General features: G+C 41.3%; 1 non-coding gene across 1 annotated transcript; it reads right to left on the bottom strand.

The window, feature by feature from the left end:
* Window positions 1–6,491: 6,491 nt before the first annotated feature.
* On the bottom strand, window positions 6,492–6,598 carry LOC128897509 (U6 spliceosomal RNA). The gene has a single exon (XR_008462428.1). It is a non-coding gene; the product is annotated as a U6 spliceosomal RNA (small nuclear RNA).
* Between the last annotated feature and the right edge of the window lie 17,488 nt (window positions 6,599–24,086).

Below are 24,086 nucleotides of genomic sequence, written 5' to 3' on the forward strand. Positions count from 1 at the left end.
TCTGTGGAATGGTGTGGTGTGGAACAGGTGCCTTTGAACATCCAATTCAAAACTGGTAATCTGGGAGCTAAGAGAAGTTGTAATTCAGTTCCAATCACTTCAGAAGCTGCTTTTGCTCCTTCATAGGCAGATATAATCTCTTTCTCTGTTGGAGTATAATTTGCCTCTCAGCCTCTGTAACCTCCACTCCACAAACCAAGAGGATGTCCATGTGTCTCACTTGCTTTGCCACAAGCACCAGGTTGGACCACTGTCACTTGCAGCTGTGTACAAAATGTTCTTAATATCTGGACTGTTTCAGGCAGGTCCGAGACCCATTGCTTGAGCTGCCTCTTGCTTTATCTGGCCAAAGGCTGCTTGTTGTTCAGGTCCCCAGTGGAAACTGTTTCTCTTTCGAGTCACATCATACAGAGGTTTCACAATCTGACTATCCAGGAATGTGCAGTCTCCAAAATCCCACTACATCCCAGAAATGCAGAGTTTCTTGCTTGTTCATGGGATTTGCCATGGTAGAGTCTCTATTTACCACATCCACTGGAATGTGTTTGCATCCATCCTGACACTGCACTCCCAGAAACTGAATCTCTCTGGCAGGTCCCTTCATCTTGTCTCGCTTAATGGCGAAACATGCTTTCAGGAGAATGTCAATAATTTTGTTACCTTTCTTGAAGAATTACTCAGCAGTTTTACCCCAGACGATGATATCATCAATGAACTGGAAGTGTTCTGAAGCACCACCTTTCTCCAGAGCATCATGGATCACTGCATGACAGATGCTTGAGCTTGGATCCAGCCCATTTGCAATCTGTTGAAAGTGTATTGGATTCTTCTCCAGGTGAAAGCAAACGGAGCTGTGCATTCCTCTGCTATGGAAATAGAGAAAAAAACATTAGCAATGTCTATGGTAGCATACCATTTGGTCTCTTTGGTGTCCAGCTCATAGTCGAGTTCCATCATGTCTGGTACTGCTGCACTCATAGGTGGAGTTACTTCATTCAGGGCACAGAAGTTGACTGTCAGACGCCAGTCTCCATTCGGCTTTCGCACAGGCCACACTGGACTGTTGAAAGGTGAATGAGTTTTGCTGATGACTTTCTGACTCTCCAACTGATGAATCAGATTCTGAATGGGCACCAAAGAGTCACAGTTGGTTCTGTATTGTCTGTGATGCACAGTTAGAGATGCAACCAGCAATTTAACGTCCTCTATCTTATGTTGTGCCACCACTGCAGATTCATCAGAAAGCTCAGGTCTAACAGACAGCTTCAATTTTTGTCCATAAACTTCCACAGATGGTACTCCAAAAGCCCATTTGTAACCCTTAGAGTCTTTGAAACACCCTTCTTTCAGAAAATCAGTTCCCAAAATACAGGGTGAGTCAGGTCCTGTCACAACTGTATGCTTCTTCCACCATTTACGATTTAAGCTTATATCAACCTCCACCTTAGTTAACTCTTGAGATCCACCAGTGACTCCCAGAATAAATATAGGCTCTGATCCCTGATAATTTGATGGCATTTTGATGCACTGAGTGTTAACCAAGGCCCTGTACTTCTGAAATTTTGAAGTGCCAGGCCACTGGATGTACACAGCCCAATAGAGTCTGTTATCTCCATGTGGTGGGTTTAGAGGCAGACCCCCTCCCCACAGCAACCATCCTCTGCTACCAAGAATGTGCTGGGTTGAGGCAGCCCCCTCTCTCCCCACCACGGGCAGGAATAAAACACTCAGACAAACGGATTGCAAAAGTGATGAAAGTTTAAATAGAAAGCAGTGGATGTTTACAGAAAACCCAAAGCGCAGTGACAAAGAAAGATCCCAAAGCAAACCCAGAGGCATCCCATTCCCACCTGAGGGTACACCCGAGACCCTCAGGGCTCCTTCTTCCCCCTCCCTCTGCTGGGCTAGTCTCAGCTGGCCAGGCCTGAGACTGCCCATCCCCCCGTGGCCTTGGGCCTAGCCAGGCCCAAAGCCAGGAGACATCTCCCCCAGTTACCGGCTGGAGGAGGAGGAAGAAAAGAGAGAGTGCTAGACCCCGCACTGGATCTTATAGTGGTGCAAAGAATTATGGTAGGAAATACACAATTTCCTGTGTCCATCCCTCTGGGCTGGACTTCTGGACACAGGAAGTGAACACACCAGGGGGGCACCCAGCTCAAACTGCAACACTCCATTATCCCTCTCCTCCCCCGCACAGGAGGCATGGCACTCCTAATTATGGGCACTATGTACACATGTGCAGTGAGCACAATGTCCCGTGTTAGAATTGGAGCCATTGTTGGAGCTATTAGAGTTGTTCTGGGAAACTGTGGAAGTAACAGATACCCTTCTGGTATTGCTACCTCTGGTTCTGCCACTTTGCAGTTCCTTCAGTCTCCTGAAAAGATTAGAAGTTGGTTGGCCATCCCACCTGTTCATGTTCTCACCAAACTGATCACACAGTGTTATCCAAATACTCCCACATGATTCCCTTGGTGGTCTGTTTTGGTTTGACCTGTTTTGGTATGACCTCCTTGGAGGATGTCTATTCCTCACAGATGAAACTTGTATCCATCTGGAGGAAGAATTGGAATTATTTCCTTGTGTCAACTGGCATATGGCATTTTTAAATTCATCCTTCATCTCTTTCACGCAATTCTTTATCTCACCAGACAGAGTTTCAATGGCTCAAACCAAAGAAACACATGTGAGACTATCCTCCAGTTGCCTCATTTGATCAGTGAAATGGCCAACTGTAGGAGGAGCTCCATGATAATTTCTTGCAACAATTCTGCTTGTCAGAATAGGAGCATAATTAGGAGGAGCAAGTTTGATGAGCTTTTTAGCAAGACCAGTTCCTACAGGAATTTCATCAGGATTCACAGTTCCATGGTTACCATAGAGTACCTCTCTGACAGCAAATTCTCTCAGGTGCTTAATTCCCTCATCCATGGTAGTCCAGGGTTTTGGATTCCATGGAAGATCATCTTGGGAAGGGTATCTCATGAGAGCTGCCAATAAAAGACATGTCCACAGAGAAACCTTACCAAAACACCTGCCTAGATGTCTATCTATTCCATTATCCTTTGAGAGAGTTCCTAGCTGAGGTGCTGACTTGTCTCCAACCATTAGAGCTGGAGCACCTGTATTGAAACATCTGCCAAGGCAAGCTAGAACTGGATCATTCGCTGCTTCAATGCAATCCTTCCGCACATGTCTTAATTCTTGGTGAGGGGCTGTCATGTTCTGAATATCATCCTCTTCCTCATCTGTCTCATCTTCCTGTACATGCTGTCCCCATAATCCTGCTGCCACTCTCCTAAGGATGTCTTTAATCTCGTAAGCACCTACATTAGCTGTTGTCTTACCCGGATCTGCAATTTGCCCTTCTGGATCTCCATTCAGTGATGGTCTCAATAACTCAGCTATATCTTTAAGACAAATCTTCTCTCCCTCCTCAGCAGGCTCTTTTTTAGTCGAAGTTCCCTCATCAGCAGCAGTATCTTGCTGCTCTTCCCCATTGGCTCCTAGATCAGTTCAGCACCTTCCACCTCTCTTGTCTAAAGCTGCTACTTGCTTGATTGGAGCTGTGTTTGAATTCACAGCTGCCTTAACAGAAGCTGACAGGTTTTGAGATGGCACAGCTGCCGCAGAGGACACTTCCAGTCCTGCCAAAGAAGAAGGAAATGACTTTGCCTCTCTAATGGCCACCGAGGACATGGGAGCCACCATGTTAGGTGCTGCCGCTGCTGCTGCTGCCACCACTGGCTGATTGCCAGAATCACCAACAGCACCGTTCAAAGCAGCCTTTCCAATAACCTATTAGCTCTATTCTTAACTGATTCAGATTCTCCATTCTCCTCATCACTAGAAATATTCCTGGCAAGCAGGAATCAGGCTTGAAACCAGCAGCCCAGCTGAAGTGCATGTACACTAATGCACACAGTATGGATAACAAACAAGAGGAGCTGGAGGCCTTGGTACAACAGGAATGTTATGATGTAGTCACCATCACAGAAACATGGTGGGATGACTCACATGACTGGAGTGCAGTAACTGATGGCTACAGGGTCTTCAGGAGAGACAGATGAGGGAGAAGGGGTGGAAGGGGGCCCTGTACATCAGGGAGGCTCTAGCCACTGTGGAACTAGGGATTAAGAATGATCAGGTCAAGTACCTGAGGGTGAGAATTAGAGGGAAGGCCAAAAAGGCTGACATCCTATTGGGAGTCTGTTATAGACCACCCAACCAGGATAAAGAGGTTGATGAATTATTTTATAAGCAACCAGAGGCTGTCTCAAGATCACCAGACCTTGTTCTTATGGGTGACTTTACCCTGCTGGATATCTGCCTGGAACTTAACACAGCAGAGAGGAGGCAGTCTAGAAAGTTTTTAGAGTCTATGCAGGATAGCTTCTTATCCCAGCTGCTGTGTGAACCTACCAGGAGTAAGGTCAGAGGCTGCCTGGGGTCCAGTGACAATGAAACAGTTGAGTTTTCAATATGCAGTCAAGCTAAGAGGGGCATCAACAAAACCTCCACTCTGGACTTCCAGGGGGTGGACTTCAGACATTGTTTAAAAACAAAGGGGTCCAGGAGGGCTGGACCTACTTCAAGAATGAAACCTTGAAGGTACAAGAACAGGCTGTTCCAGTTCTTCATGGAGAGAGTCATTCGTCATTGGAATGGGCTGCCCAGGGAGGTGGTGGAGTCACCATCCCTGGAGGTGTTCAAGAGGGGATTGGACATGGCACTTGGTGCCATGGTCTAGTCATGAGGTCTGTGGTGACAGGTTGGACTCGGTGATCTTTGAGGTCTCTTCCAACCTTAGTGATATTGTGATACTGTGATACTGTGATCAATGTGCTGGAAGATGAGCTGCTGAGGTAGACAGCTGGCCTGGATGGGCAATGAGCTTCTGAACACATTAAGGGGGAAAAAGAGGGTGTATCACCTTTGAAACAATTTTTCAACATTGGACCATTTTTCAGCAATCCTGGCTCACCAGTGAGGTCCCAGATAACTGGACACTGATCAATGGGATGGCCATCCACAAGAAGATGGTCAGATGGTCAGAGTCCAACAGCATGAGATTTAACACATCTAAGTGCTGGGTTCTACACATTGGCCACAACAACCCCACATAGCTCTAGAGGCTGGGGAAAGAGTGGCTGGAGAGCGGCCAGGCAGAAAAGGACCTAGGGGTACTGGTTGATAGTAGGCTGAACATGAGCCAGAAGTGTGCCCAGGTGGCCAAGAGGGCCAATGGCATTCTGGCCTGTATCAGGAATACTGTGGCCAGCAGCAGCAGGAAAGTCATTCTGCCCCTGTACTCAACACTGGTTAGGCTGCACCTTGAGTACTATGTCCAGTTCTGGGCCCCTCAGTTTAAGACAGATGTTGAGTTGCTTGAATGTGTCCAGAGAAGGGCAATAAAGCTGGGGAGGGGTTTGGAGCACAAGCCCTATGAGAAGAGGCTGAGGGAGCTGGGGTTGCTTAGCCTGGAGAAGAGGACGCTCAGAGGAGACCTTATTGCTGTCTACAACTCCCTGAAGGGAGGTTGTAGCCAGGTGGGGGTTGGTCTCTCCTCCCAGGCAACCTGGGACAGAACAAGAGGACACAGTCTCAAGCTGTGCCAGGGGAGGTTTAGGCTGAATGTTAAGAAGAAGTTCTTGACAGAAAGAGTGATTTGCCATTGGAATGGTCTGTCCAGGGAGGTGGTAGAGTCACCATCACTAGAGGTGTTTAGGAAGAGACTGGATGAGGAACTTAGTACCATGGTTTAGTTGATTAGATGGTGTTGGGTGATAGGTTGGACTTGATCACAAAGGTCTTTTCCAACCTGGTTTATTTTGTGATTCTGTGATTTAAATGACAGCTGCAGGTAAAAATTGTCAATACTTTTTAATAAGGATGCACTCATTGTGGTGGTTTGGTCTGGCCTGGAGGTCAGATACCCACCAAGCCACTCTATCACTACCCCTCTTAAGTCAACAGGGAAAGAAGGGAAAGAAAATATAACAGAAGCTGGGGATAAGATAGGAACAATTTAATAACACTAATAAGCAAACAGCAATAGACCGTGCGGAAGCAAAAGAAAGCAGAGAGAGAGAGATGTTAGTCTCTACTTCCCATCAGCAGGACGGTGGTTGGTCTCGGGAAGCAGGGCTCTCTAAGCTTGGTAGTTCCTCAGGAGGATAAACGCTATAGACAAATCCCCCCACTTCCTTCTTTCACTTCCTTCTTATACCTGAGCTGACATCATATGGTGTGGAATACCTCTTTGGCCAGTCTGAGTCAGCTGGCTCAGCTGTGTCCCCTCCCAAGATTTTGCCCACCCCTCAATGTACTCTTGGGGCAGGGAAATGTTGAAAGGACACAGCCTGGATACCGGATTCAGCCGTAGCCAAAACACTGATGTGTTATCAACTACTGCTGCAAAAAACACAGCACCAGAATGATGCTGTGAGGAGAATTAACTCCAGCTCAGTTCAACCCAATATAATCTCCACAAAAATATGGAATGCTTCATGAATTTGCATGTCATCCTTGTGCAGGGGCCATGCTAATCTTCTCTGCATCATTCTAATTTTAGTATATGTGCTGCCGAAGTGAGCATGTTGCAGTTTAAGCTGGGTGCCTCCTGCTGTGTCTACTTCCTGTGTCCAGAAGTCACAGGACACAGGAAATTAGGTATTTCTTACCATAATTCTTTGCACCACTATAAGATCCAGTGCAGGGTCTAGCACTTCCTCTTTCTTCCTCCTCCGTCAGCCAGTAACTGGGGGAGATGTCTGCTGGCTTTGGACCTGGCTAGGCCCAAGGCCACGGGGGGATGGGCAGTCTCAGACCTGGCCAGCTGAGACTAGCCTAGCAGTGGGGGGGGGGAAGAAGGAGCCCTGGGGGTCTTGGGTGTCAGCGTGCTATTTTCCTGGAGGGGTGGAAAAGCAGTTAGAGCCTGATTGGTCTGACTGGCTTGCGCCAGGGGTGGAAAGATGCCACTGAGTAAATACAGATAGAAATAAAGGTTTGGTTGAGAAGTTGTGAGGCTTTTTCAGGTGCCCAGAATGTCCAAAGGATCCATGAAGAGCCTGCAATGCAGAAGAGTGAACTCTGCATCGCTGGGAGGTTCTATTGGATGAAAGAAGAACTGGAATGGACTGACACTTGAGCCTGAATGAGAGACTGTTTGAGTGGACGCCCAGATGAAGATATGAACTTCGCCGGACATGTCATCAGAAGATTTCTGATTTGATGATATGCTTGGGTGCAGGGATTATGGTATGAAATAAGGGGTGGCATGTTGCAGTTTGAGCTGGGTGCCCCATGCTGTGTTCACTTCCTGTGTCCAGAAGTCCAGCCCAGAGGGGTGGACACAGGAAATTAGGTATTTCTTACCATAATTCTTTGTACCACTGTAAGATCCAGTGCAGGGTCTAGCACTTCCTCTTTCTTCCTCCTCCGTCAGCCAGTAACTGGGGGAGATGTCTGCTGGCTTTGGGCCTGGCTAGGCCCAAGGCCACAGGGGGATGGGCAGTCTCAGACCTGGCCAGCTGAGACTAGCCTAGCAGTGGGGGGGAAGAAGGAGCCCTGGGAGTCTTGGGTGCATCCCCAGGTGGGGATGGGATGTTCCTGGGCCTGTTTTGGAATCTTTGTCACTGCGCTTCTGGTTTTCTGTAAACATTCACTGCTTTCTATTTAAAATTTCCATCACTTTTGCAATCCGTTTGAGTTGTTCATTTCTGCCTGTGGCAGGGAGAGGGGCTGCCTCAACCCAGCACACTCATATATGAGGAAGTTTTTGATTAGCTTTATTCATGTAGAAGCCAATATTACAACTACAGAGTAATGTGATTACCTGATTTGTCTTTAAAAGACAAATTGAACAAAGTCAAGATTTAGATCTAGGTACAAAAATGGAAGAAATTTAATAGAACATACAGCTTTGTTCCTTAGTATATTCAGAGAATGCATATCAGGTATTTCCTTACTTTCTTAGGGCTAAATCCTTTTAAATTTTGTAGAACAGTTTGTATGTAAAGGAACAACTCTAGTCTGTTGTGAATGTAAGTTGTTTCAGAGCTTGAAATGTGTCAATACGGTTCTGTCTGTGAATAAAATCAATGCCTATCTTTTTCTTTCAGATTGCTCTAGCAAGGTGTTGATTAAACTATGATGAGGCCTGCTGTTGCAATTAGCACTAAATTAGATTGTTAATTGGCTTCTTTTGTAGCAAATTAAGGTTTTTCTTCTGCTACCCTCTGTGCTCATTTTGAATTGATATATGGAGTAAGAATAGTGCAACTTGATTGAGGAGGGAGTGACTCTTCAAAATTCAATCTTGTAACTGCAGCTACAGATGACATGAAAATGTCTACAAGTTAAAGTGAAAATATGTTATCAATTGTACATAAGCAAATGATTAGCCAAAATGTCATTTGTTTAATATGTTCTTTTATTATATACATTTATAAAAACTTCTATATGGCTTCAGAAAAACAAACAAAAACCCAACCCCAAACTCTGAAACCCAAACAACAACAATATAACAATAACACAAGAACATAGTCTTGACACACTACTTCCCCAGAAGATGAATGCAGAATACACTCACCACATGCAGGGCTTTTTTGCTTTTTTGTTTGATATTTAAGAAAGATGATAATAATTAGAGCATTACACGAAGTGTAGAAGGGAAAGAAAAGTCAGTTGTAGGTGTTTTGTTTTGGTTTTATTTCTTCTAATTATTTAGCAAAATAGCTTAATTTTACATGGGAAAAGTAAGAAAAATTTGCTACCAGAATGTGTTATTAGCTCAACCTGGCCTTATAAAAAAATTGTTAAAATTTATATAAAGCTGTCTTTTCTTTGAGGGACCATGGATTCAAGGGTGAAACATCTGAGACTTAAGTACTATGAACATAATGTTTTATCAATGGACTTATAGACATGAATCCTTAATTCTGTGTGAGGTTCTGGGCTTTTCCTACTTTTTATTGAGTGCATAAAGAGTGTTAGGTGTCTGATTAAAAAAAAAAAAAAAGAGAGAAAAAAGTAAAATTCCTCCTCAAAGCAATAAACAAAGGCAAGATAACTGGTAATCAATGTGTTCAGGACAACTGGATGGAAAACCATACCCCTAGGAGGTGTATATAGAATGCCTTCCTAATTAAAATTTGAGTCAGGAGACATTAAGGAAGAATACAAAGGGTCTGTTCTTAAATTTTGTCATTCAAGTTACATTACTTGGCAGTACTGTGGTCAAGAATGAAATTAGTTTTGGCCAGAAATTGAACCAAAGTGGTGAGAATCTTACCTTGCAATCTGATTATGAAGATGCTAATCTAGTGTGGTGGAGTTTTGTATCAGATTAATTTTTTTTTAATTTTACTTCTTCCTTTTTTTGTTTTCTGAATTTTACATTAGATATCTTAGTCAAACATATTCCATTTGCACAGCAACCAGGAAAATGGATTGGATTCATTTAGCCTTCAGATAGCATGGTATGAAATAATAGGAAAAAATTTTCTGTGCCATGAAGACGACTGCAGGAAGATGGCCCCTCGGCAGTCCTTTCTAAACTTAACCATTCTGGAAGTGTATTCCATGTCTCCAGCTACAGATAAGGAAAAAAGATACCCCCAAAATTGTATGCTGTGTATACAGTGAAGAAAATACACAAACAAACAAATAAATAAACAATTTTCAAGGGACTTCATACATTACTAGGGACTTCACATTTTGAAGGTGTCCTGGCTTAGAATGGGACAGATCATCTATTGCCCCAAAAGGCACAAAAGAATGACAAACAAATGGATTAGAGAGTGATGGAATGTTTAAATGGAAAAAGCAATTGATATGTTACAGAAACTGCAAAGCATAGCAGCAAAGATGTCACAAAACATAGAGAGTCCTTTACACCACACCCAAAGGCACCCCAGCACTTCCCTTCTCCCCACCTGAGGGTGTACTCAAAACCCCCAGGGCTCTTTCTTCCACTCCACTGCTAGGCTAGTCCCAGGCTGGCCAGGCCTGAGACTACCTCCCTGCTTCTTATCTTAGTATTAGGTCTAAACAGGCCTAAGAGACCTTGAGATACTCCCCCACTGTTACCAATAAGAGGGCGTCTCTTATGAGAACAGAGAGGAAACAAAGAGGAAGAGAATCATAGAATGACTTTGCAGATGAACTTATAGGGTCCAGGATTTGTGGGTAGAAATACGCTGTTTCCTGTGTTTATCTACTGGGTTGGACACTCAGGACACCAGAGGTGTAACTTATGTGACAGTCCAGGAAGCACCCAGCCTGAACTGCTACAGAATGCCTTTAAATGCATTTAAGAATATTTATGATAAAATAACTCATGAAGTTATTGTCATAGATAATAGAACCTATACTTCAAAAAATTAAGGATCTGGAACCCTAGAATGGTCTAAAGTACTGGACAGAGGCCAATTTGAGGTCTTGAATTTTACTTCAGTACTGAAAAATAAATTCACATCAAATAAACCCTCCTACAGTAGTAAACTTGTCATGGGTTGAGTTAAATCTGCTGATGATATTCAATGCCATGCTGCCATGATGTCGGCTTCACAATGAAAGTGCTGGCTGGAGCAAAGTCATGATGCTTAAAGTTCAGATTGTAACATGAGGGGCTACATGTTTCAGATGCTGCTTCTGGTTTCCAGGTCTGGATTCAGGTCTTTTTCCCCTTTTTTGATTGTCTTATGCATGCTTGGGTGGGGGGAACCGTTTAATTGCTGGCTTCTGCTGCTGCTTCAGCATTTTGCTGCATGTTTTCTGCAAGTAGGCTAAGGTAATTGTGCATTGTATTATCTCAGTCCAGGGTTGTTTGGTATTTTTTGCATTATTTTTCCTAACTGTCTGTGTTGGGGCTGGGGACCTTGTGACAGGGGGCTGTGTTAACCCGGGACAAAACTGTAGAATCTGATTATGAAAATTCAATTCTGTTTGGATATGAAAGTCCAATGACTATTTTCTCAAAACAATGTGTGACATACCTGATCTGAATAGACAAGGTAATGGCCCTTAATAGCTCTGGAGAAGAGTTGTTGGCCTGGCAATGAAAAGAGACAATTTCTGTGGAGGCAGGAATTCCCTCTTTCCTTATATTAAAACCACTGCAACAGCACCTCAGAAAGGCCAGTGACAGACATTGCACTGTAGGGACATGGTACGCACTTCTCTTAGTGATTTGGAGAGACACCCCTCCCCCCTTCCCCCTCCTTTCCCCTCCCCTCTCCTCCCTCCCTTCTCCTCCCCCCTACTCCCTGCCCCCTCTCTCCTCCTCCCCCCTCCCCCCCCCCCCCGCTTTCCCCCTCTCTCCTCCACCTCGCTAAAAAGGTTATAAAAGGACCACAATTTCTGGAGCCCACATGTTACCTCTACCAAAGAAAACCCGTCTAGTTTATACACCACCACAGAACTTGGATTATTCCTGTCAGACCTGATGAGAACCAAAGGTGGTGAAGACTTACTTTCTCTCTTACTTCTTAATTCTCTCTATATATATTTTTTCCTCTCCTTTTTCTTCCCATTTGCCCTCTTTTCTGGTCCAACCAATCATCTGTAAGGTGCAAGTGGCTGATAGTTTTCATTGGTTCTAATAAACATAATTCATCAGCTGTTTGGTGTCATTTCATCTTAATTTATTGCAAGGGAACCTTGGATTGGGATACGGAGTTGTGACAGTGGGACACAAAGAACATGAAAAAATCTGAATATTTGAATATCATTACAGGGAAATAGTAGTTAAGGTGTTAAAGTTCTTTATAAGAAGTCAGCATAATCTTTGTTTAACTCTGGCTAGTTAAAGCCTTAATTATTCAGAGGTTTGGATAGTTCAACTTCAGTTATATTTAATTTTGAAGCTTTACTTTTAAAGGATAACACAAAAGAATTAATTGATCTCAAGGATTCAGTGTTCTTACATAAAATGGCTAATTCTTAGGGGTTTATTAACAACAGACAATCTAATAATAATAGGGGTAGAAATGATAACACATGTAAGCTTTGAAAAGTATCTAGTATCAGTGCTATATTTACCAGTATTCTCCATGTATCAAATTAAATTATTTTGTCCCTTACATTTCTCCTATTGGAAAACAGTCCTCAGACAGCTTTTTTTTTTTCTTCTTTCAGAGTCTATGAATGTAATGAGGTTTCTTTGTTTGTCATAAACTGGAAATCACTCAAATAACTTGATGTAAAATATCTCTGTACTGTATCCTGGGCTGCATAAAGAGAAGCGTGGCCAGCAGGTTGAGAGAGGTGATTCTCCCCCTCTACACTGCTCTCTTGAGACCCCACCTGAAGTACTGTGTCCACTATTATAAGAAGGATATGGATGTGCTGGGATGTGTCCAGAGAAGGGCCACAAGGATGATCAGAGGGCTGGAGTACCTCTCCTATAAGGACATGCTGAGAACTGAGATTGTTCACTCTGGAGAAGGCTCCTAGGAGGCCTTATTGTGGCCTTACAATATCTGAAGGGGCCCTACAAGAAAGCTGGGGAGGGATGTTTTTAGGGTGTGATAGGACTAGGGGGAATGGATCCAAGCTAGAGGAGGGTACATTTAGATTAGACATCAGGAAGAGGTTCTTCACCATAAGGGTGGTGAGACACTGGAACAGGTTGCCCAGGGAGGTGATAGAAGCTCCACCTCTGGAGCAGGATGTGGCTCTGGGCAACCTAATCTAATGGAGGGCATCCCTACCCATGACAGAGGGATTGGAAGTAGATAATCCTTCCAACCCTGACAATTCTGTGTGATTCTGTGTGAAGTCACTGCAAATCCTTCTGGTAATTGTGTTTCACAGTTTTCTATGGAAAAAAAGGGAAAAAAAGAAGTGTCATAAAAGCCTTCAAGTTCTGCCCCAGCAAGAAGCACAATATTCTTGTGGCAGTACATCCAAAGCCCCTTCACCATCCCATGAAGCAGGGCTGCAGAGAAGCATAGAAGCTGTGATAGAGGGAGCCAGGAGGGTGAGACACCTCCCCCACCCAGGGCTGTGGTTCAGTAGACTCATGAGCCCTTCTCCCAAGCCATGTGCCCTGCCAGGCACGGTAAGATATTGTGACAGTTTCAGGCTATGCCTTTGAGAAAGGGACAGCTACAGAATTCTCTAGCTGAAATGTTTAAGACTAAGAAAGGAAAACAAAGATAATTCTAAACGAATTTTGTTGGTAGAGCAGTAGAAATGTGGCTTTAAGAACTTAAATTCTGAGTTCAGTCTGCTCTTCAGCCTATTTTTCTGTTCCTGGCCAGCCTGCATGCACCTGAACTTGGACTGAAACTTATGAGATAAGAAAACTAACTTTTCTTAACAACTGCTTTGAACTAATGAAATTTCCCTTAATATCCATTTCTCTTTTAATCCTTTTTCTATCCAATTAGCCCTTGGACAAGAAAGGGGAGAGAGAGGGGTTTTGGGGGAATCCAGGTGGGGATTCTCCTTGGGAGGGAGTTTCTGTGTTCTGTCTATGGTTTTTCCCTTCCCACACAGGTAGGTTAACAGCTGTGGCAGTTCAGGAGAATTCTCTGATAAAAAGAGACAAAAAGAGGAATTTCCACAATCAGCAAATGGTGTTGTATTTGATATGTTTTTAAAGTCTCCAGAAAGATCCTTCCCTTTTTAAGTGGGGTATTACTGCTACTTTTCAACTGATCTTTTCCAAATACTATTCTCAAACTATCTGTAACCATTATTATTGTGAAGATAAGCCACAACTGAACAACCAAACCTTTATGAACTTTTTATTACTTTATCAGAGAAGTAGAGCTAATTTGTAAATAAATATTTATAAATTTTCTCACCTTATTTACTCTTATTCATAACAGTTCCCTAGATATGAAAACTTTTGTGCCTGCCTTCCCTCTCTGATTGAGACAGTGTGATTTGAGCACAGAAAACAGAAATTGCTCTTCTGCTCCAGCTTGAAGGATGTGATATGATGGCCTTTCTTAAATAATATTTGTTGGTTGGTGTGTTTTTTTTCATATGGACTGAGGAAGTGAAGTCAGTTTGCAATCTGTGCACACTTTCAGTTCACTTTCTGCTGATTCTGGAGGTAAATGCTATTCTCAGGAAAGCACCAAGTTAGTTAAGGTAAGATAGTTTCCTATTCCTACCGTAGTGTTCCTATGGATAAGGAGAAAGATGGGAAAGAGGACTGAGAAGAATACTTCATCCTGGTGGCTGGATCAGAGGTCTTAAAGGTATGCTGACTTTTATACTGGTCTCCGCTTTCAGGACATCTGTGTGCTTAACTAACAGCTGTGTCTTACAACATGCAAGGAAGTTACTGATAACATGCATAACATGCATGTATCCTTGATGTATGTTTCTTTCTAGTCTAGTTTACCATTGGAATAGCAGATCAGGGAACAACAAAGAACCAAATGCACAGTGCTTAAGGAGAACAGACACATTTTAAAAATATTTTTTCTTCCTACAATAATGATTCAGTATCAAGTAAGACAGAAATGCTATTTGTGCTGAAATAGCAACAACAGTATCTGCACAACAATGTTCTCAAGACTTCAGAATAATTTGTTAACAAATTGCTATGGAATGGAACAATTTCAACAGATTAACAAAAAATTATACTGAAAAATTGCAAACAATTTCTCTAAGAGCATTACTGTTATTGAATGGTATATCTCTTCTCTTTTACCTGTCTTAGCACTTTTCCCAGAGTCTTCAACTTGTTTTGATTTGGAGTCAGCAAAGGAAAATACTATTATTTGAATTACACATCAGATTTTGTTATGCTTCAGCTTTCAAATTTTCAAGCTAACAAGGTGAAGATAGAGGGAAAAAATAGCAATGTCAGTTTACAGTGCTGTGAGAAATACGGGGCAGATTATGAAAATTCAGGAGGTAAACTGAAAGCTACATTTAATTTTTCTCACATCTGACACTGTTTGTTCTATACCAGAGCTTCAGAAAATTAAATCTTTAAAATTAACAAATCCGTTAGGCCCGGATTCAGGTATTCTTGGGGTATACATATTTATCAGGATGGTCAGCTACTTGCTATAAATTTCTGAAGCTGTATTTGTGAACTGCAGGAAGCAGTTTCTTGATATGCATGTCTGCAGTATTTCTCTTATTGTCTGTATTTCATTACAGAAAAGGCTACTATGCGAGCTCACTATTTATTCCAGTTCAGTGAGATGAGAAGTGATTGGAAGGTGAAAAATACAAGAGTACTTGAAAAAAAATTCGTTTAGATGTGAAGATGGACTTAACTACATTGTCAACTGAGAGCAGTCTACGCCACTGTCAGTGATTAAGAAACTAAATATTCTTAATTCAGGGAAACTGTGCTTATTTGGCTATTTATTTGTTAGTTAATTTTTAATCTCTGATTAGATTTTGTCCTGCTATGTTTAGAGGGAGTTTATATGTTACAAAACATGTTTGTATGAATACAAAACACCTGTTAACAATTCAAAGAAGAAACAGGAACCACAAATCTTCAACACAGAACTAATCAGCAGTCAGTAACTTAAGTAATTTGAAATATTGATAAATAATAAGGTTATTCTTTATAAATATAGGAGTCAGATTTGTTTTCAAATTTTCACTATGTAACAGTCCATTACAAGTAAAACATATCACAACAAAATAACTGAACATTGCAGTTTTATTTGAGACTAAGAGTTCCATGACTTCTGAAATAAAGTGATATCCCCTGTGATTAATTAAAAGAAGCCGTATTTTATATTTTCATTTGTTTGATTGGTTTGGGGTTTGGTTGTGCTGTTTGTTCGGGTTTTTTTTGTTTTAGTTGGTTTGGGCTTTTTTGTTGTTTGTTTGTCATGAAAACCTGACATTTACAGTTTGTAGATATAGATTATTATTACATAAAGTTTAGCTTTCTTTTCTTAACTGTGAGCTGCTGAAGCAAAGAACACAAAAAAGATACAGATAATGGTAATTATTAATACTGATGGTAATCACTGTCCCCTGACACTTCCTCCTTATCATTAGGCCACCTCAGTCTGATTCCTTCAGTGATCTTTCACCACTAGTGAGTTGTACTTGGTACTTGCATGATCAAATAATCCAACTATGCAAATATTAGAGAGATAGTAGACTAACATTGGACTGTATCATGACTCTACTTTGTTCAGTATTGTATACCCCATGTTGTCTAGGAAGGTGAAAAGCGTTTCCACACTCTGACAGTTATGTGTAATCTGCCCAAACAGGGAAGCTGCTTCTTTTTCTTTTTTTTTTTTTTCCCAAACAAGGCAATAAATAGTTATTGTGAAGCACAAGAGATTTTGACTGAAAATTATTTAAGTGTAGATATTGTAGTATCAAATTATATTATCTTATTTTCTTTGCTTTTATTTGGTGATTTTTTTCTTCTGTTCAGTGAAGTATTAAAATAAGAATTTGCCCAGTGAAATACTGCATTTTTAAAAGGTTCTGCTGTCTTTCTGTTCACATCTGTGATGCAGTAGGTATATGTATCGGTTCTTTCACAGTCTCCTCTGTACAATTTTATTTTCTTTCCTTCTAACTTTTATTTCTTTTTCTCTGAATTTTCATTATTCTTCCCTCCTTTCAGATTACTGCTGTTTTGTTGAATACTTTTTAAAATTTTTATTTATTTATTTGCCAATATGGTATCTTTTATTTTTAGATCCAGCTGTTAGTATCCCTGAGATTATATATGGTGGAATCCTCAAAGGAGAATGATTTCAAAGCCTGTTTATACATACTGATGATATAGAAACCAGAAAGCAGAATTTTTAAGCTAAATTACATAAACTGTATCACAAAGTATCACAGTATCACTAAGGTTGGAAGAGACCTCGAGAATCATCGAGTCCAACCTGTCACCACAAACCTCATGACTAGACCATTGCACCAAGTGCCATGTCCAATCTCCTCCCAAACACCTCCAGGGATGGTGACTCCACCACCTCCCTGGGCAGCCCATTCCAATGACGAACGACTCACTCGGTGAAGAACTCAATGTCCTTCCTAAACTGAAGGGCCCAGAACTGGACACAGTACTCAAGGTGCGGCCCAAGCAATGCAGAGCACAGGGGCACAATGAACTCCCTGCTCCCACTAGCCACACCATTCCTAATGCAGGCCAGGACACCACTGGCCCTCCCAGCCACCCAGGCACACCGCTGGCTCATGTTCAGGCTGTTATTAATCATGTGCCATTAAAGGTCTATACAGTATATAGTTGGCATATAGCCTCTTTCTCCTTGTAATTCCAATAACTGCAGCTCAGAGATAAGCTTACAGTTCCATAATTAGTATTTTTTTCCATCCTTACACTGTACCTCTTTTCTGAAACACTTTAAAAAATTTTTAAAAATTGCTTTACCCCACTTAGAAATTAGAGGCAAGCCAGGACCCTAGGAAAAAGCCAAGTGATGGATTTTACTCATGAGGGTGAAGTAGGAATTTGCAGGTGGTCCCTGGATCTCTCCTTAAGCAGCAGTGTCTGGAACTGCAAGTTTATAATCCAATTTGTGAATCACGTGGCATAAATCCAAATAAAATGGACCCTGCCAAAGTTTAACTGTCTCCAGACACAGCTCCTGTGAGGCAAATCTCATGAAGTAGCACTACCTTTGGTGCTCAAGAGAAGCCATACTGCTAGTGTGTTTCAGTGAACAGCTGCAGTTTACAGCAGAGTAAGGGTTGCTCCAGCACAAGGTAGGGAGCAGGAACACAGGGTACGCAGGTCAGGGAAGAAGCCAGGTCTGGGTTCTGCAGGCAAATCTCTCCAATTTCATCACAAATATAGTGAATCCCAAAATTAGTCCAAGTCCACTTTCTGGTCACTCTATTTAAGATCTTCACCAGAAAATGTGCCCAGTGCCAATATATACTGGATATGAAGAATCCAGCCAATCACATTTCCAGATTCCAGTGTGGGCTTTCCCATGAGTGAATACACATGTGGGACTTTAGCTCTCAGGAGGAAAGGCACCTTTTTACCTTCACATGTTCAAGCCCACAGCAGGAGGGGAAAGGAATTTTGTGCCTTTTTCTTCCTCCATTCAAACCTCCACAGATGGAGGAGGAAGAAGGGGTTTTTGGAGTACCCTATGACAATAACAAGTACAGTATCTATTATCTTGTAATATCTGTTATCACCCAAGTGCTGCCTTTCCAAAGCCTTGACAGTCATTATTCTTCCTTGTCTCAGAATGATAATAGCTTTATGTTGTGATCCAAACAAGACAAGGGATGAAGAGAAGATTTATTCAAATGTTTAACTTCATAACTTTTGGGAATCCACTGAAGCAACTGTGAATGTCATCAAAGTGGCTATGGTCTCTTGCAAATCCGAAATATCATTGAGTCTCTACATTAGGTTGCTAGAGGTACAATTAGTCACAGAGTAGGCATTTACTACATTATAACTACATTTGCAATGTATGAAGAACATAGTTCAAAAAGTGTTAAAGACACAACAAGCAGCTGTACTATCTTACAAATCTATACTGCAAGTTTGATTTCAAAATAAATGTTAAGATGCAAAATTCAGTTTAACAATTTTATAATTTTATTCATTATCTCATGTGTATTAAGCTCCAACAACAAAACATGCAGAAAAGCAATCAGATTGTTTCTTTAGGTGACTATACTACACAGTCTATGCTTTAAGAAACCTGTCTATATTTAGATAGACCTGCTATCTGAAAAGAAGAAAGCATTAAAATTTAAACCTCTGAAGCAGACTAAGTTACAATACTGCATTTTTGTTGGGATATAGAAAAACATTGACACCATTCTATCATATTGTGTCCACATAATTTATGCACATGTGAATGAATGTAAAAATGGTTGTGGGAAGAAATATGATTCAGCTTTACAGAATATCACGTGGAATTTATAATATGAAAAAGAAGTGAGAAAAAGGAGCTGTAATTTCAATGAAGAAGGGCACAGCTGACAGGTGTAAGTGCGAAATTCTGGGAGGTAGTATATATATGCTTAGAATGAAGAGATGTAAATTTGATGACAAGCAATGAATGGAAGAATATTCTGTTCAGAAAGCTAGTACTAAAAAATTAGAGATGTCTTTGATGATTCTCTTGTCCCTGAAAGAAGTTTTATGCAATGCCATAATTTTTATTATTGTGTAGCATGACTGAAACATGGAACTTCTGAAATCAGTTAGGAGAACAGTTCAGAGAGGTTATGGTTTAGATATCTTTATTTGATGTGGAAGATTCAACATTTCCTTTTGAAATAGTACCAGCTGTGTCTTAAATACTAAACACTGACTTATTTTTCATAAAGAATTAGATCTTGGAATTGTGTCCACTAATTTGAGAATTTAGGTTAATGCTCTATTTAGATATTTAGTCTGTACAAAATTCTCTCCATGTTTTTTATACTGGAACCTCATTTAAATGGATACATGTGTGAGCGTCAGATCCATCCACAAGAAGGGTCAGATGGAGGAACCCGGAAACTACAGGCCTGCCAGCCTGACCTCTGTGACAGGGAAAATTATGGAGCAGATCATGTTGGGGGCAATCACTATGCACCTGAAGGATAGCCAAGGGCTCAGGTCCAGCCAACATGGATTTAGGAAGGGCAGGTCCTCTCCAACCTGATCTCCTTCTATGATCAGGTGACCCACCTGGTGGATGTAGGAAAGACTGTGGATGTAGTCTACCTGGACTTCAGCAAGGCTTTTGACACCATTCCCCACAGCAAACTGCTGGCCAAGCTGTCAGCTTGTGGCTTGGACAGGACCATTCTATGCTGGGTTAGGAACTGGCTAGTGGGCCAAGCCCAGAGAGTGGTGGTGAATGGTGCCACATCCAGCTGGTGGCCAGTCACTAGTGGTGTGCCCCAAGGACCAGTGCTGGGCCCCATGCTCTTTAGCATCTTTATTGATGATCTGGATGAGGGGGTTGAGTCAGTCATCAGTAAATTTGCAAATGACACCAAGTTGGGAGCGGGTGTTGTTCAGTTAGAGCATAGAAGCGCTCTGCAGAGGGACCTTGACTGTCTGGACAGATGGGCAGAGTCCAACTTGATGACATTTAACAAGTCCAAGTGCCAGGTGATGCACTTTGGCCACAACGACCCCATGCAGTGCTACAGGCTAGGGTCAGAGTGGCTGGAGAGCAGCCAAATAGAAAAGCACCTGTAGGTACTGATTTACAGTGGGCTGAATATGAGCCAGCAGTGTGCCCAGGTGGCCAAGAAGGCCGATGGCATCCTGGCCTGCATCAGGAATAGTGTGGCCAGCAGGAGCAGGGAAGTCATTGTGCCCCTGTACTCAGCACAGGTTAGGCCACACCTTGAGTCCTGTGTCCAGTTCTGGGCCCCTCAGTTTAAAAAGGACATTGAGACACTTGAACATGTCCAGAGAAGGGCAATGAGGCTGGTGTGAGGTCTTGAACACAAGCCCTATGAGGAGAGGCTGAGGGAGCTGGGATTGTTTAGCCTGGAGAAGAGGAGGCTCAGGGGAGATATTCTTGCTGTCTACAACTACCTCAAAGGTGCTTGTATCCAGGAGGAGGTTGGTCTCTTCTCCCAGGCCACCAGCACCAGAACAAGGGGACACAGTCTCAAGCTGCATCAGGAGAAGTTTAGGCTGGAGGTGAGGAGAAAGTTCTTCACAGAGAGAGTTGTTAGCCACTGGAATGGGCTGCCCAAGGAGGTGGTGGAGTCACCATCCCTGGAGGTGTTCAAGAGGGGATTGGATGTGGCACTTGGTGCCATGGTTTAGTAGTCATGAGGTCTTGGGTGACAGGTTGGACTTGATGATCTTTGAGTTCTCTTCCAACCTTATTAATTCTGTGGTTCTATGATCATAGTTGTGAGCATGAACTAAAGAGAAGGTCATGGCTCAATCACATGTCAAAGACAGTCCTAAAGATGTCTTATTTTTCCAGTGGAAAGCCTCTTCTCTCATGAAGTAGTTCTTCAGAGAGTTCAAGAAATCTATATGTTTGCTTCCCAATAAGCCAAAAATACCTTTATCTGTAGCAGTAGTCTCCATAGGTTTTCCAAAACCATGATGGTACTGTGCAGCTACAGTAACACTCTCCTGACAATGCAACCAACTAAGAGTTGTGTAACAATAAAAATACCCACCAAATTTCTGTGTATGGTGTATAATGCTCCAATTAATAGTCAGACTACTGGTTGTACTAAATCAGAGTCAGACTAGGACTCTCTTTTCCTGATATGAATTCAGTTGCTGAATGGTGTTGAAAGACTGGCAGAGGAGTATGCCTGGAGGTATTTCAGCTGCATTCAGAATGAGAAAAATCCAAATGTGGGCCCTCTTTGGAAAGCAAATAGATTAATAAAATATGTCAGAAGAAATAAGACAGAAAACTGAGAGCAAATAATAGACATGGATTTTTAGGAAAGTTGAAGAGCATCGGTATTATTCAGTTGGCTTTGAGTTCAGAAGATATCCAGTTATCTAGTGATAAAAAGTGAATAGATAGTACCTGAATTATTCTGAAGCCAAACATGAATGAAGTCCATGGAGAGACTGCCACTGACTTCAGTGGGATCTTGTTCAAATCTCAGAATTTACTCTGAGTTCTCTAAGTCATCTGATACTTAACAGAATATTCCACAGAGTGCATAATTTAGTCATTCTGTAGTACCTTTACAGACAAAATTTTACATTGCTTTCATCTGCATGGGTTTTCAATGATTAACTCATCCTATGTTTCATAATTAAGATAATTTCACTTAATTAAGATATCAAAGCGCAATAGAAATACCAAATAGACTGCAATTTGAGAAAACTGAGTATACATGCTGTGGCTCTGAATGTCATCTGAACTTGACTAACAGTTCATTGTTTAAATGAAAAAAACTTGCCTGTTTTTATATGATTAATGATTAACAAACATTTTAGAAAAAAAAATGTTTTAAAAATAGGATGGGTTGTTGCTTTTTAACCAGAGCACTTCAATGGGAAACTTGCATATTTAATCATATAATAAATCTAAATAGGAAAGTATTGTTATATTCTTAAAGAATGAACACAGAGACATAGAATTATAGAATCATTAAAGTTGGAAAAGACCTTTAAGATCATCAAGTCCAACTGTAACCCAGCTCCTGCAACTGCTAAACTATGTCCTGAAGCCCTTCTTGAATGCCTACAAGGATGGCAACTGCAACACTTCCCTGGGCAGCCTGTTCCAATGCCTCAACACTCTCTCAGTATAGAGCTTTTTTCCTACATAATGTTAATATCCTTTTTCTTTTTGTGTTTTTTCCAAGAGTTCTCTGCTTATCCATGCAGTTTCCTGCCTCCATTACTTGATTTTTTTTTTCAAGGGAATATATTTTTCTTGAGCTTGGAGTAGGTAATGTGTGAATATTAATCAACTCTCTTGGGCCTGCCTTCCTTCTAGAGCCCTCTCCTACTGGATACTTCTAAGTAGAGTTTTGAAGACAGCAAAGTTAACCCTGTTAAAGTCCAGGGTTGAAATTTCTTCTTCTTTTGAAGAAGAGTAGTATTAAGGCTTGAGAAATACTAATAGCATTCAATTGTTAACTGGACTAAGAGCAAGGACTGATGGCCTTGCTAAGGTTTAGCCACACAATTAAGTAAACATTCTTTCCTTATTCATGGTCAGTCATTTCATTGTAGAATGCAGTGCTATTAGCACTTGCTAAATCACCTTGGTCGTTTCTAGTCATTTTAAGCATAACTCAACCAGAGAAGAAATTACTGGCACTCAATCTGAGTTCTTTCTGTTAGGCTTTCAAACTTCCAAAATTTTAGAAAAATTGAAACTTTACCAAATATTAATATAGGTCAGTCCTGATGTCATATAGGAGAGAATGTAATTGCTCCTCAGAATTAAAGAAGTTTAGGTACCTATTGCCTTCTGTGAGTATATATTTCCCGTAAAATTGATTACTCATTGTAGGCAACGGAGATCGGAACCAATACGGAAGACCAATATGATTAAAGTATTGTTCAGATTAATTACGAAACCTCTACAGCTTATATAGACACACAATCTCACAGAGCATGGTTAGTATAATTTCATTGGTTGCTTACAATTGTCCACGCATCCTACTGTTATATATCATTGGTTAAACTACTAATATCACACAAAGTTGCTGATTGATATATACATATTGTTATTCCAAGATAGTTCTTTGTGTTTACAGCTACCAGTTCTTTGTTTTAGTCACACACTGCTATCACAGCACTATTTTGCTAACCGCTAGTTCCTTCTGCACTTATGCTAAGCATGGCCTACCACTATATCAAGCTCTAAGCTTATATTATCAGATTGCTCACACTACTTATTGCTATGATTGCCACAACTCACTATAATATTGTTTGCCAGAAATGAAAAACAAATTTTTTCATTGTCTTTATTTTTCCTTGCTTTTATCCCTTTGATGTTTTGTTAATTCATGTTAAAAAAGAACCAACAAAACAACAAAAAACATAAAGTATGTTTATAAAAATGAGCTGAAAATACTCTTGTTTTCGCTTTCCATATCTACTATATCACAATTTTATTAAATTACATCAGACATATTGTGACTGTTTGACGCTGTGCCTTTAAGGAAGGGGCACACTGGCTAAATGTTTATAAAATATTTTGGTATTCTAAACAAATTCCATTGGCCAAGTAATGTGGGAGGTGAGATTGTTAGTCCCAGCGCGGCTGGAACTTTCTCTCAGTCTTCCTTTCTTCACTGTCCCTTCCAAACTGGAAGGTACCCCACTCTGTTGGGGGTCTGTTTTCTGACTGTGTTTATTTGCTGTATATTCCTGTATATATTGTAAAATACCTGTATTTGTTGTGTTACATATAATCTGTTTCCTTGTAAAATATACTCTCATTTCTCCAACTGAGTTTTAGCTGCAGTTTCTTTCTCAGTGGGGGAGGGAAAGCAGAGCCTTTCCTCTCAACCCACCACACTCTTTTTTTTTTTTTTTCTTGGTGCTGTGGTAGGTTGAGAGAGGGCTTAGCTCTCCCTCCTCCACAGAGTAAGAAACCACAACTAGCTCAATCAAAGAGCAAGCTATATATTTACAAGCATATATGGAAAGCAGGTTATACATAACACAATAT

Source organism: Dryobates pubescens, chromosome 10 (assembly GCF_014839835.1).
Source record: "Dryobates pubescens isolate bDryPub1 chromosome 10, bDryPub1.pri, whole genome shotgun sequence".
Lineage (NCBI taxonomy): Eukaryota > Metazoa > Chordata > Aves > Piciformes > Picidae > Dryobates > Dryobates pubescens.